Below are 13,435 nucleotides of genomic sequence, written 5' to 3' on the forward strand. Positions count from 1 at the left end.
TTCGACTGTTCACACGGAAGAACGTGGAGAACACTAAGTTGCGGATCAGTGCTCAGAAATTCTTCGACACCTTATGGTATGCCCCTCTCAATATTACGACCAATTCTCATATTTTCCACTAGATGATACCTTCTATTCTCCACGTCGGGCCACCAATCAGCCTTCAAAGCGCAAGTAGATCCACGATCTCCATGCTAGGCACCCTCCTTCTCAAGCTAAGCCTCAACCTTCAAGCGATAAAGATCAAAATCACACCTCGAAGATCCACCAATATCATAATTGTTGATCGATCGAGAGAATACAAGAGAGACACAACATATGCTCTCTATTCCTCCTGATCTCCAATTATATCCCAGAGATCTTCACGCAGGCATCTCTTAAAAACAATCGAGCAGTTTCACACTCTATAACTTGACCTTGACAGAGAATGATGACTCCAGTGCCCAAACTCTACGTAGCCGACTCAACCTCGACCTCCACTACTCCACTTTGGCCTTCCTTGATTCAAAAAATAGATCAGAAAAAATAAATAATGATCATGATCTATTGAACTGAGCTGAGCTAAGCGACGGATCTGAACCTCCCACGAACTATTCAAGCATGTGGCTGCATCATCACGTAGCTCCTCTGCATGATTCCACTAGTAGTTGTTGACCACGCTCACGGTGGTCAAGGCCACCACTACGCAGCTCTATCAGAACTTAGTAGTACAAAAATATGCTCCATGATCTACTCAATTCTACAACAAATCTTTCTGTTCTTCGCTGCTCCAACACACAGACCTAACGTTGCTCTTAGATCTACTCCTTGCTCTTCCAATCGCACCTGTCCAAGCTCTTCAAGGACTTGCCTCACTTAATAAACAACACACAGGCCTCAAATCTCAAGCTCTGATACTAAGATAAAAATTGAAGAATCAAACTTTATTGTTCACGCTGGGCAGCTCTCAGGTGAGAGACTACACCTGGAGACTGCCACTGGCAGAACGTTCTACCCCTTTCATCTTACCATAAAAAATATAGCTTTCACACAAGTAGGGAAGCTATAACAACCTCCAAAGGAATGGGAACTAAATCCTAATCAAAGGCATACATTCAACTAATGAACTAACTCCCTCCTTAAATATATTTCTCCATTAATTCTAACATAAGGAGCCTTTACAATTAACTGAAAAGTGAATATTTTATTCACCATCATTCGCGCCACGATGCTTAAGTTGAAAGGTATGATTTGATTTTTTAAATAAAGTCAAGCCATAAGTTTGAGGTTAATTTCTCATGGAGGAGTAAATTGGAGTAATAAGGAGCCTTTCAAAGACGTGAATTCTTATCACGTATTCAGTATTTCAATTTATTTTATTTTCTGTTTTGAGAGAAAATTGTGGCTGAGGTATGGAGGTATAAGGAGTTAAAAATTTGGTGAAGATTTTGTTTTTATTTATTGGTGAAAATTATTTTTATAGTTATTTTTGGTGAAGAGAGTTAAAAAGGTGTTGGGTGTTTTTTTTGTTTGGGTGAAAGAATTTATTTGAAAGTTTTTTTGGGAGAGTAAATTGTGTTGGGTGAAAAGGAGAATAAAGAGTATTTTTTGGCTTTGTTTTTTATTTGTAGCAAGATTGAGTCTTATTTATTTTAGACCCTGTCCATTTGGTTTTGAATCTGGTGAATTTGGATGTAGATCTAGTGCATTTTGTTGATTGGGTACAAATTTTTTGTCATTATGTCAACTTTTTTGGCTAAAACTTATTTGAATGATTCCACAATGCTTGATGGAGGAAATTATGAAAATTCGAAATTAAAGGTATTAATAGCTTTAGAGGGAAGTAATTTGTCGGCCATAGTGAGTGGGCCAGAGCCCAAACCCACGGCTACTACAACTATTCCCGATTGGGAAAATTTAAGGGAAACAAAAGCAAAGGTGTGGCTATGAATATCAGTTAAGGACATCATTCCTCATATTAGGGATTGTAAAACATCCAAAGAAACACGGGATGTTCTCAAAAGATTGTATGAAACATCTAATACTAACCAGATTTTGTTCTTGAAGACCAAGTTTTTGTCAATTGAAATGGAGGCCAATGAAAGTATAAGCAATTTTAGTTCTCGTGTCAAAGAGCTAAGTGATAAGTTAGGAGACATTGGTGAAAAGGTGTTCAATACTGACTTGGTCACTATCACATTAAATGGCTTAGTGCAATATTATCAAATTTTTGTTTCAAATCTTTCAGCTAGAGAGAAGCCTCCTACTTTTGATGAATTGAAAGGTATTCTTCTACAAGAGGAAGAGAGGATGAATAACTTCAATTTGGGCTCAAATAGTTCAGATTTGGCATTGTTAGCCAAGGGTAAGCAATCATGCAAAGGCAAGTCATGGGAAAAAAGAAAAGGAGGAAAGTTTCAAGCAAAGCAGAAAGGTATGGCATAATCTAAATTTCCAGTTCATGATACAAAAATTGATGATTGTTATTATTATGGAAAACTAGGACATCATGTTAAAGATTGCTATAAAAGAAAATATAATGAGTCTAAATAGAGAAACATAAGACATAATGGGAATTTGTGGACAAAGACACCTCAATCAATGATGGATTTAAAAATCTCAAATTGTTTGTTTATGATGCTGCATTGTCTACTAAGACTAATGATGTGAATGCTTGATTCATTTATTCTGGTGCATCACTCTATATGTCTTGTAATAAGGATTGGTTTAATGAATATCATGAGAACATTGATGGAACATGTGTTTATATAGGAGATAACAGATCCCTTCAAGTTCAAGGTTATGGAATAATAGGTGTGATGTTACATAATGGAAAAGAGAGACAAATCCATGATGTGAGGTATGTTCCTGGTATCAAAAAGAATTTAATTTATGTTTCTACTATTGTTGATAAAGATCTAAAGGTGGAATTTGTCAAATCAAAATGTGTTAAAGATATCTAGGATTGCTACAAGGTTATTTCCACAAGTACCAGAGTTGAAGGTTTGTATAAGCTAAATGTGACTAGGATAGGGCATCAAGCATTGACATCTGCAACAATGTCAACAGAAAATTTATGGCATCAAAGGTATGCGAATTTAAATCACAATGATTTAGTGTTACTTAAAAGAAAAACAATGGTTGAAGGTCTTCTTTTTATGAAGAATAATCATGTTGAATGTGAAGCATGTGCACTTGGCAACCAACATAGAGAGGAATTCCCTATACATGGAGAAAAAAGGCAAAGAGAAATGCTTGAATTAATTCATACTAATGTGTGTGGACCTATGCAAACTAGATCTCTTGGAGGAGCATTGTACTTTCTTATTTTTTTAATGATAGATCTAGATACACTTGGGTCTATTTCATAAGAAAGAAAAGTGATTTTTTTGAGTACTTTAAGGAATTCAAAAACATGGTGGAAAAAAAAAAACTAGGAAATACATAAAATTCTCAGATTTGATCAAGGGGAGAATATTTTAGAGCCTAGAGTGACCTCAGGCTGAAGGGAGGCAATCCTAGGATAACCACAAACCACGCTTAACCTGGTAGCTAGCCCTACCAGGTCGGGAGAGGGCTCTCTTCTTCTCAATTTCAGTTGAGATGAATGATTCGAATATAGATTTTAGGATAGATATAGTAGCTCTAGGTTTTTTGAGTTGATTTTGAAGGTTGGTTGCTGGATCAAATGGAGCAGGCAACTTGGGTCTGGGAAATCAAGTCAGAATTGCAGACATGTTCTGTGGGGCGAGATAGATAAGTGTTTGTGCACTTGGAATTGAATGAGATGGTTGATTTAAGACTGTTGAGGCGCTGAGGAGGGCATGCAAAGACCATGAATCCTCTTCAGACTGCTGAAAACATTAAAAACTAAATGCATTCCCAAGGTAAAGCACTGTTATCAATGTATTTTTCATATTTCTCTTTATTCATTTAGTTTGGAAGAATGGAAAGATTTTGAAACATATAAAACATAAGAATAATTTATTACAAAAGAAGAAACAATACAAAAACACAGTATCACAGGAATCCCACAAAAATAGCTGCAAAACCTGGTTTTATTCCTTGCCAATCTGCTGTAGTGATGTACAATGAAGCTCAAATCTTCCACAAGAGTCCAACCTTTACAAATGACTAATAAAGTACATAATATAGGCATCCAAACACCTGTGCTAGCCATCAGGGGTTGAATCCATGAGAAAAGGGGTGGTTTCAACCATATCTAAACTAAGAATAGGAATATAGGCAATGGAACAATGTGCCTCTAAAACCATGGAAATTGATTCATTCAATCCTCAACCACCTCAAAATGATGAATTTAACTCTAAGAGTCATTTTGAAATTATATTTACATCCCATAGCATCAATTACATTCGTAGATTTACCTAAACAGAGCCAAAAATTCAAATTACAAAAAATTTAGGTGAAATTTTGATTTTACAGCCAAAATGGCAATTTTCATCCTATGCGCAGTGCCACTGATCATATGCGCAGTGCCTTTTCAAAACCAGTTTTGGAGACCTCCCCTTAACCAAATTGAGGGAAAGGTATTCCTGTCTAGTTTCTTGAACATCTTGAATTTTTGCATTTGGAGGTCATTTGCCCCCTCTAAAATGGAATCTTCTAAGATTGCTTCTTGTGTGTCAAAAAAGTGATAAAGAGGTCATTTTTTGATGGTTTTTTGGCCTTTAAGTGACCAATATCTGCTCCAAACTTGATGAAATTTTTTGGGTTTTCCTATTTTTTCATGATGAATCCAAAAATTCAAACCATTCTCTCAAAGGATGCTCTAGTCAAAAGCGCAACACTTGCATTTTTCTCCAGTAACACCTCAACTTGCTTCTTTTTGTCCAATGACACCTCAAAACCGCCTTTTGGATCCTCCTTAGCACTTTTAACTTCACCATGTGGTGATATGAGAGATGAAAATCCTTTTATACCTTTTCAAGCCTTTTGAATTTTCATTTAACATAACCCCACTTTCTAATGTTTGTTTGCTTCCTTGAAATACTCTGTTTTAGTTGATATTTGACTTTTGGCATGTTCACGGGTGGAATGATGCTCATCTCTTTGACTTTTGCAATGGCAGGAGTTGACCAAGTTGGAAAGTGACCAGGAGAAACATATGAATAGTTGTTACATATAGGAACCATAAAATTACATTGAATTACATGAAGTGAAATAATAAAATACAAATGGTCTGCTCTTATAACTCAAAACAAGTTTTGAGTTTAAAGAGCTTTATTCGGCTTACAAACAAAGAAATTATGATATTTTACACTCTGGTTAACCTCCTCATGTGTTTGCTAACATTTATTTTTCATGTGAACGACCATGGAAAAAAACCCTAAGAGCTAAAAAAAACCAAACCATAATACTGATTTTTTTACAAATGAAGTGAACCGGAATGAATATGAATGATTGAAAAAATATGTGAAATAGGCCAGCAAGTATATAGCATAAGAGACAAGTGAAATGAAAACCTACTATCAGTTGATCCATGACCTAATGGAGTGCAGCTCATCAGAATGGGACACCTAATATGAAATGCACAAGATAAATTTGATCATTGATGGCAGTGTGAAAGCACTGACACTAACAGAATACAAATCAAGATATTTTAATAAATATTGTAAAAATCATGGGATTCTACAACAATTTATAGTGCCTCATACACCTCAAAAAAATAGAGTTACTGAGAGGAAAAATATAATAGTAGTGGAATGTGCACAGAGCATGCTCTAGGTAAAAATATCTCTAACGGTTTTTGGGCTAAAACCATTAATACTTTTGTTTATTTGAAAAATAAGATTCCAAAAAAAAAAAAATTAATCTGAAAACACCATTTGAAGCATTTTATGGATATAAATCAAAAGTGAATCATTTAAGAGTTTTTGGATGCAAGGCATTTGCACATAATCCAAAAGATGGAAGAAGAAAACCTGATGCAAAATCAAGTAAGTGTACATTAATTGGTTATTGTGATTATCAAAAACCATACAAGTTGTTTGATCCTAGTTCACATATATTTCTTGCAAGTAGGGATGTGTTGTTTCATGGAAATGTAGATGAAGGTGATAAAATGAATAACACAGGTGTATGTAATGATATTGATGATTATGTCAAAATAGAAGAAAGTTTTGAATAGGAACAGGAATAGGTACAAAATAGGTATTGTTCAAGACCAGGAAGCATCCAACAGTCATGACACTCCAAGAAGAGAACAAGAGACTCCACAAAGCAGAAAGAAGGATGAAAGCAGTAAGACTCTAAGGAAGTCATCATGTCAAACTCAGCCACCTATAAGGTATAAAGATTATGCACTGATGTTTGTGACAATCTAAGAAGAGAACAAGAGACTCCACAAAGCATAATGAAGGATGAAAGCAATAAAACTCTAAGGAGTTCATCATGTCAAATTCAACCACCTATAAGGTATAAATATTATGCACTGATGTCTCATGTAATGAATGTTGTAGAACCTTCAAGTTGTGAAGAAGCTAAAGAATATAAAGAATGGAGAGATGCAATGAATGAAGAATATAGCTCCATAATGAAAAATGAAACTTGGGAATTAACCAAATTTCCCAAAAATAAAGTTCACATAGGATGCAAATGGTTGTTCAAACCAAAGTTTAATGGTGATGGTAGTAGTGATAAGTATAAAGCTAGATTGGTTGCAAATGGCTATTCACAAAAAAAAGGCATTGATTATGAAGATACTTTTACTCCTATAGCTAAACCGAATAAAATTAGAATCATGATTGCATTAGCTACAAAACAAAATTGGAAAATCCATCAGTTAGATGTCAAATCTTCTTTCTTGAATGGTGAGTTAAAAGAATAAGTTTATTTGGTTCAGCCTGAAGGGTTTGTAAAGCAAGGACATGAGCATCTTTTTGTAGGTTAAAGAAACCTTTGTATGATTTGAAACAAGAACAAAGATCTTGGTATGTGAAAATTGATTCATTCTTTTAAGAAAAAGGTTTTGTGAGGAGAAAAAGTGATCCTAACTTGTACATCAAGAAATATGATGGGAACATTTCCTTGATATCTTTGTATGTTGATGATCTTATCATAATAGGCAGTGCACTGAGCGTGACTGAAAAAATTAAAATTCAGTTGTTATAGGTATTTGAAATGAAGGATCTTGGTGAATTGCATTATTGTTTGGATCTTCAAATTTAGAGGGAATCTGGTAAGACAATCATCACACAAAGAAAATATGCAAAGACAATCCCTGAAAGATTCCATATGTTTGAAATCAAACTAGTGTCTACTCCTTTGGAATAGAATTCCAAGTTGTACAGTGATCATGGATCTAAAGAAGTGAGTGGAACTTTGTATCGACAATTGGTGGGAAGTTTGAACTACCTCACCACTACCATGTCAGATATAGCATATTATGTCAACATCCTTAGTCAATTTATGGCTAAGCCTTATGAAAGTCATTGGAAAGCAGCAAAGAAAGTCCTTCTATATATATAAAGGGAACACTTTATTTTGGTATTTGTGTACTAATGAATCTGATGTTGAGTTGGAAAGTTTTTCTGATTCAGATTAGCTAGGAAATCCTCATGATAGAAGATCAACCTCTAGATAGGCATTCAATTTAGGATCGGGGGTTGTATCATAAAGCAACAAGAAACAACCACAGAAGTTGAATACGTAGACTTGACCAATGCAACTTGTGAAACTAGTTGGTTAAGGAGGATTTGGGAAGATGTTGGAGAAAAACAAAGAAGACCAACAAGCATCAAATGTGACAACGAGAGTTCCATGAAGCTGGAAAATAATCCAATTTATCATGCCAGAACAAAACATATTGAAGCCCAACACAATTTTGTAAGAGAAAATATACAATAAAATGAGATTCATTTAGTCTATTGTAATACAAGTGAGAATGTAGCTAACATATTTATCAAGCCTCTTAGAACCATGAACTTTGAAATATGCAGACAATAACTAGCCATTGTTGAAAATCCATTTCTCCATTAAGGGGGATGTTGGAATAATGTAGAAATGGTATGTCTAGATAGAGTTGATGAGTTTTGTTCTTGCAGCTAGTGTTTGAGTCTATCTGTCATGAGTTGTCTCTTCATAGTTTGTGTTGTGAGTTGGTGATCTGAATTATTTGGATCTAGTTTTTCTTAGAAGCAGTCTATGTGTGCCTATAAAATGTATTGGTTGTCCAAGCAATTTGATCAATAAAATTTAATTTCATTTTTGTGCATCTCTCTGTTTTTTCTAATATGCCAAGCTCGTGAGATAACAGAGATCGACCCCCGAGTGTGAATCTCAAGTTTGACCTTCATGACCTCAAGTTTATCCCCATAGTTGAAGGAAGGGTATGAAATGGAACATGTCGCGAACACCTCTTCCTCCAGGCCTCTCATGACTTCGTTTATGATTTCCTCACTAGGGGACAATTCTTTTTCTCTATCGTCATCTGCGAAGATTTGATCTAGTTGCAGTAGAATAAATGGGTATGTCCCTTCTCCGTGGAAGTGTTTCAGCTCCATGACATCAATGGAATCCAACAGACGCTCGGTCTCATTGTCGTGTTTTCTTAACAATACCTCAGTCATGATGGAGAGACGAGTGAAGCATCCGATTTCATATCAAAACAGTGTTGCAAATACGAGAGGAGGATGACAGTTTATCTGCGGCTAACAAAAATTACTATTACTCTTTACTGATATGATAGCAGCGGATAACTAGATTCTCTATATAACATCTCAACTTGTACCAGACATATATATAAAGAGGGAAGAGACAATATATATATATATATAAAGAGGAAAGAGACAACATATTTATATATATAAAGTAAAGAGACAACACAATATTTTTTAATACAACATGGGAATCGTAGTTAAAGAATAAAATAGTATGGATTTGGTTGACATCATGCATTTTTCCCGTGGTAAACATTTCCTTTGAATTCACAACCATTATTCCAGCATATATATATATATATATATATGCTGAACAGGGATCCGATACACCCTATTCTCCATATCTAAAATTCAGGACTCCTCAAACTTGTTACTGCAGCAAGGGAAAGGATTTCTGTACGGCGACATCTAGACCCAAAAAAAAAAAAATTGATCCAAGGAAATAAACAACGCATCCACCTGGCTAGACTTGTGTTCGATTCTCGCAATGATGGCTTCAACATTCTCCGCCTCCACAGCTAACGAACTTCTGTATTTCATAATTGGCAGCAAACTTAATAACAGGCTAATCCCTGTCACTACGATGCGTTCCCACCTCACTGGCAGCAGCAGTGATTAAGCACCAACAACAAATTTCTCACGTTTGGTATTCCTGTAGTTGGTTTAAAAAAAAAAGACTTCATCCAATCAGCAGATAAGCAAGGGCGCACAGTACACTCAGATCTCCACAACCATCGAATCTGTCACAAGAGATGGATCAAACGACTTTTTGAGTGTCAGTATAGGCAGTCGGCCAGCGACAACATTATTTTCTCAGCATGATCTATGACCTGGTAGGGTTTGAACCCTAACACTCAACAACACCACGACATTGCCATCTCACACTTAGTTGTTGAATATAATCAACAACGCTGGCCAATCAGATCTTAAGTCCAGATTTGAGATGCCACGCCCAACAGGTGTTGACAGGGACACAACTCTAATATCCGACCTCAATTTAACTAGAAATAGAACGACTGCAGCTTGACTAGGCTTCAGTGAGTGTCCCTCTGATCTTTCCTTCAGAATTCCACGGCACCAGCAAGCTCCTTTACTGTCAGGCTCATGACAAGGGCAGTAAAAATTCGTGGGACACAAACTGCTTCCATAATTTGATGGCAAGAATTGCAGTGTTGGAATGTGATCTTGTAAGCAGCACGGTCGTAGGGGTGAACCGAGGCAACGGTTCTTTTTGTATATGGATCTACGCATCTACAAATGAACATATAGATCTATAGAAAAAAATTACTCGCACAAAACAATAAGACAACACGATCTCCTATCCTAATCAATTTACGATCTCTTTTTCAAAGCTCTCTCATTTTCCTGGCTCTCTCTTTAGGGAGTCAAGCCAGTGCCTGCTCTGATATCATATAAGAAAATAAAGAGCTTTGAGCAGAGAGATTTTGCACAACACAAATTTTATTGGATATTTTTATATCATTACAAAGATAAATATATAACCAGATCATCATTACAACTCACACTTTGGAAACAATGGTTTCTAAACTCACTATTCCTAACTACAACTACACGACATGAAAGCATTACCAACACTAAAATTGTTAAAAATTAAAAAACATCCAAATAAAAAAAGAAATAATAATAAATATTTAAGGATTATAACATTATAAATATTTAATGATTATAACATTTTTTAATTTAAATTTTTAGCTAATCAAAAGCTATATATCAATATTGTGAATAAAACTTAATTATTTGTCTTATTGATACTTGAAAATATTACTTTCAAAGACTATTATTACTAAAATATTTGTTTGAAATTAAATTCATAACGTCAACTTCAAAATTATTGATAATTAATTGATAAGTAAATTAAATTCTTTTAGAAAATCCTATTGCAAACGTGAGAGGCATGGTGAAATTAATGGAAAGCCTAAGAATATGATGTATAATAAATAAACGATTTTGTAGCAGGCAACGACGATTGAAGAATGGAATGGTATGGGAGTATGGAGGCGGCAGGCTTGCCTTCAGCCGTCCGCCATCACTAACCGTTTGAATATTGATAAAATGTCTGCTTCACAGCACTTCATTTCTGAATTGTGAGGAAGCCCAAGGGGTAGGCCTGTGGTTATGACGGTTTCTATGTATGTTTTATTTTCCATGAAGTGTTTTTGGTTTATTTTTAAGCAAAAATTTAATGAAATTACAAGTTAAACTTTTCCACAATCAAAAAATTTTCAAAATTTTTTCAGGGTGTCGAATCTATATATCAAAATCTCAATTTTTCCAAAAAAATCCCCGATAAGAAACTCCAAAAATTACATTAAAAACAACTCTTTCACCATGTCGCACCAAATCTAATGGTGTAAGCTTCTGGCAAATATGGATGGTAGTGATCCGCTGGATGGTTGACATAGAAGAGTTCATATGGTGCCGTGAAAACGTATGGCCCGACGCCAACGAGATAAATTGGTCCACTGGCAAAACTCACGGCATTGACATTTTAAATATAAATTAACTTATTACACGAGGTGAGGTGCTTTTCGAAGCTGGTTGAGTAATTCGACAATGGTTTATTTAACGAAATTGTTATTAATTGTATATATTTTATTAATTAGTTTGATTTAAAAATGTTATATTTAATTTTTTATATATTTTGAATTTTTTAGAATTTCTTTAGAATTTTGTAAAGATCTGTTAGAATTACAATTTTGAATTGTAAATTTTTAGTAATTTTAGTGTCCAATTGTTTTTAAGAGAGTGATGAATTTGTAGTCAAAAATATATTTGAAGTAAAACTATTAAAATTTGACAAAATATTATATTGTTTAATTATAATCAAAGCTCTAAAACATATAATATATAAAGCATATCTTTAAAATGATTGGAAAATTATTAATAAATTTTGTTTCATGAAATTGTTGTCAATTTCTTTTTATATTTTATTAGCATGTTTATATTTGGAAATAAGTAAATTTGGTGTTAGTTGGTTGAGTTGTTGAGATAATTTCTCAAAAATAAATCTCCTTGTTTTGGAATTAGTTGTATCTCACAAGTACCATAAATATGTGATGTATTTTTGTAATTTGTTGTGTGTATTATAAATATTTCCTTTGTGTATGCATCTCTCTTTTCCTACTTGGTATTAGAGCTCGTAGCTCGAGGTTTACTCCTTTTAGGACATCCCAGGGAAATGCGAGAGGACTGAATTTGAATTTGATGTGACGATTGATGAACTCGCCACCAAACTGGCAGCAAACAAACTACAATAATTAATCAAGAAGAGACTGATACAACTCATTTCCTCCATGCTTTAAGGAACCTGTGTTGAGAGTAAAACATGGTGCTAAGCTCTGCGCATATGGAGTTGAGGGTTGTAGCTGTCACGATATGATAGTTTGTTGAATGAGATCTAGTATAGGGAATTTGTGCCAAGACACAGTGAATCTCACGAAACTGACTTTACTTAGCACAATGGAATTTGTGGTGGTGTAGCATTCTATGGAGCTATGTATGAATTAGAAAGGAAAATATGTGTGGATCTTGTATGTGGCGATTTCAATCGTCGACCTGGAGAAGCTTCTGTGTATTAAATGCTACTAAGGAAGGAGATCTAGCCTTGCTATTGCAACTAACCAGCAGGAAAATTTTTAAGCAGCAAGAGCCTAGGTCCAAGCCATCTTTTCGCCTTCTTCTCTGAGTAGGACAATTGGTGTAGATTAGAGGCTTGAAACTCTAAGTGTGGAGATTCAGCACTGAAGGATAAATCGTCTTGCTTCCATAATTAAGGAGATTATTTAGCTACATCATGTGTTGTAAATGCATACCCAACCAATCTTGCATATGGGAAGGAGATGGTCGAAGGGAATCTATATCGCAATCTATCATTATTGCTACATATTTGTGAGGTAACAATAATAAAGTAGTTGTTTATTTAAACATAGAACAAATAGTTTTTGAAAAATTTAATGGATTGAACTTCCACACCTCAAAGGTAAAAGTCCAAACGCATTTAATGCATAAAAATTTATGGGGTTTAGTTAAAGGAATTGAATCAACGCTTCAAGACCCTAAATTATTAGTTGATTGGCTGAAAAAGGAAGAGAAAGCTAAGTCCATTATAGGCCTCTCATTGACAGATTCACAAATTCATCTCATAGACTTGGAAAAATATTTTGCACAGATATGGGAATAGTTAAGCAAAATATTTTGGGAAAAAGTTGTGAATGCAAAATTCTCCTTGAAATTATAGTTATTAAAACTTAAGATGCATGAGGGGGTATCATTTTATCCACATATAAATTATTTAAAATCTCTCATAAAGTAGTTGGGGGAAACTAGGGTAATAATAGAAGATGAAGATGCTAAGGCTACCTTGCTAAACAATTTATCTTCCTGTTACACAGTAATTTGTCACCATTGGTCACCGTCCCTGTTACCCCTTTCCCGTACTTTGGAGGACTCATTCCGGGACCTGTGAGCAGTGACATAACTTAAAAACACTTGCATTATGTTCCCCTAAGTATGGACTTCATGTGCCCTGAAGACACCTCCTGCAAAATATCCCTGAAAAGTGCCCTTTTTCCATTAGCGCGGGTCCACAATGTACTACCCGCGCCAGTGAACGAGATCCTCAAAAGAAGGTGTTACCATTGGCGCTCTGTCTTAGAGTAACACCCGCGCCAACCAAGTTTGGAAAAGATTTTTAACAAACGCGCGCCCAGATGTTTTTTCCCTTCAAGTCATGAAGTCTTTTGAGGATAAAGCTCATC

General features: G+C 35.0%; 1 protein-coding gene across 1 annotated transcript in view; it reads right to left on the bottom strand.

Moving 5' to 3' along the window:
• Positions 1-13,435, bottom strand: part of LOC149170788 (glycerophosphodiester phosphodiesterase GDPDL1-like) — a 66,428-nt gene that overhangs the window by 5,117 nt on the left and 47,876 nt on the right. The gene's annotated exons all lie outside the window — the stretch shown is intronic.

This window comes from Pinus tabuliformis, chromosome 4_2 (assembly GCF_031772625.1).
Source record: "Pinus tabuliformis cultivar Carrire ecotype Pingquan chromosome 4_2, CPIR1, whole genome shotgun sequence".
Classification (NCBI taxonomy): Eukaryota; Viridiplantae; Streptophyta; class Pinopsida; order Pinales; family Pinaceae; genus Pinus; species Pinus tabuliformis.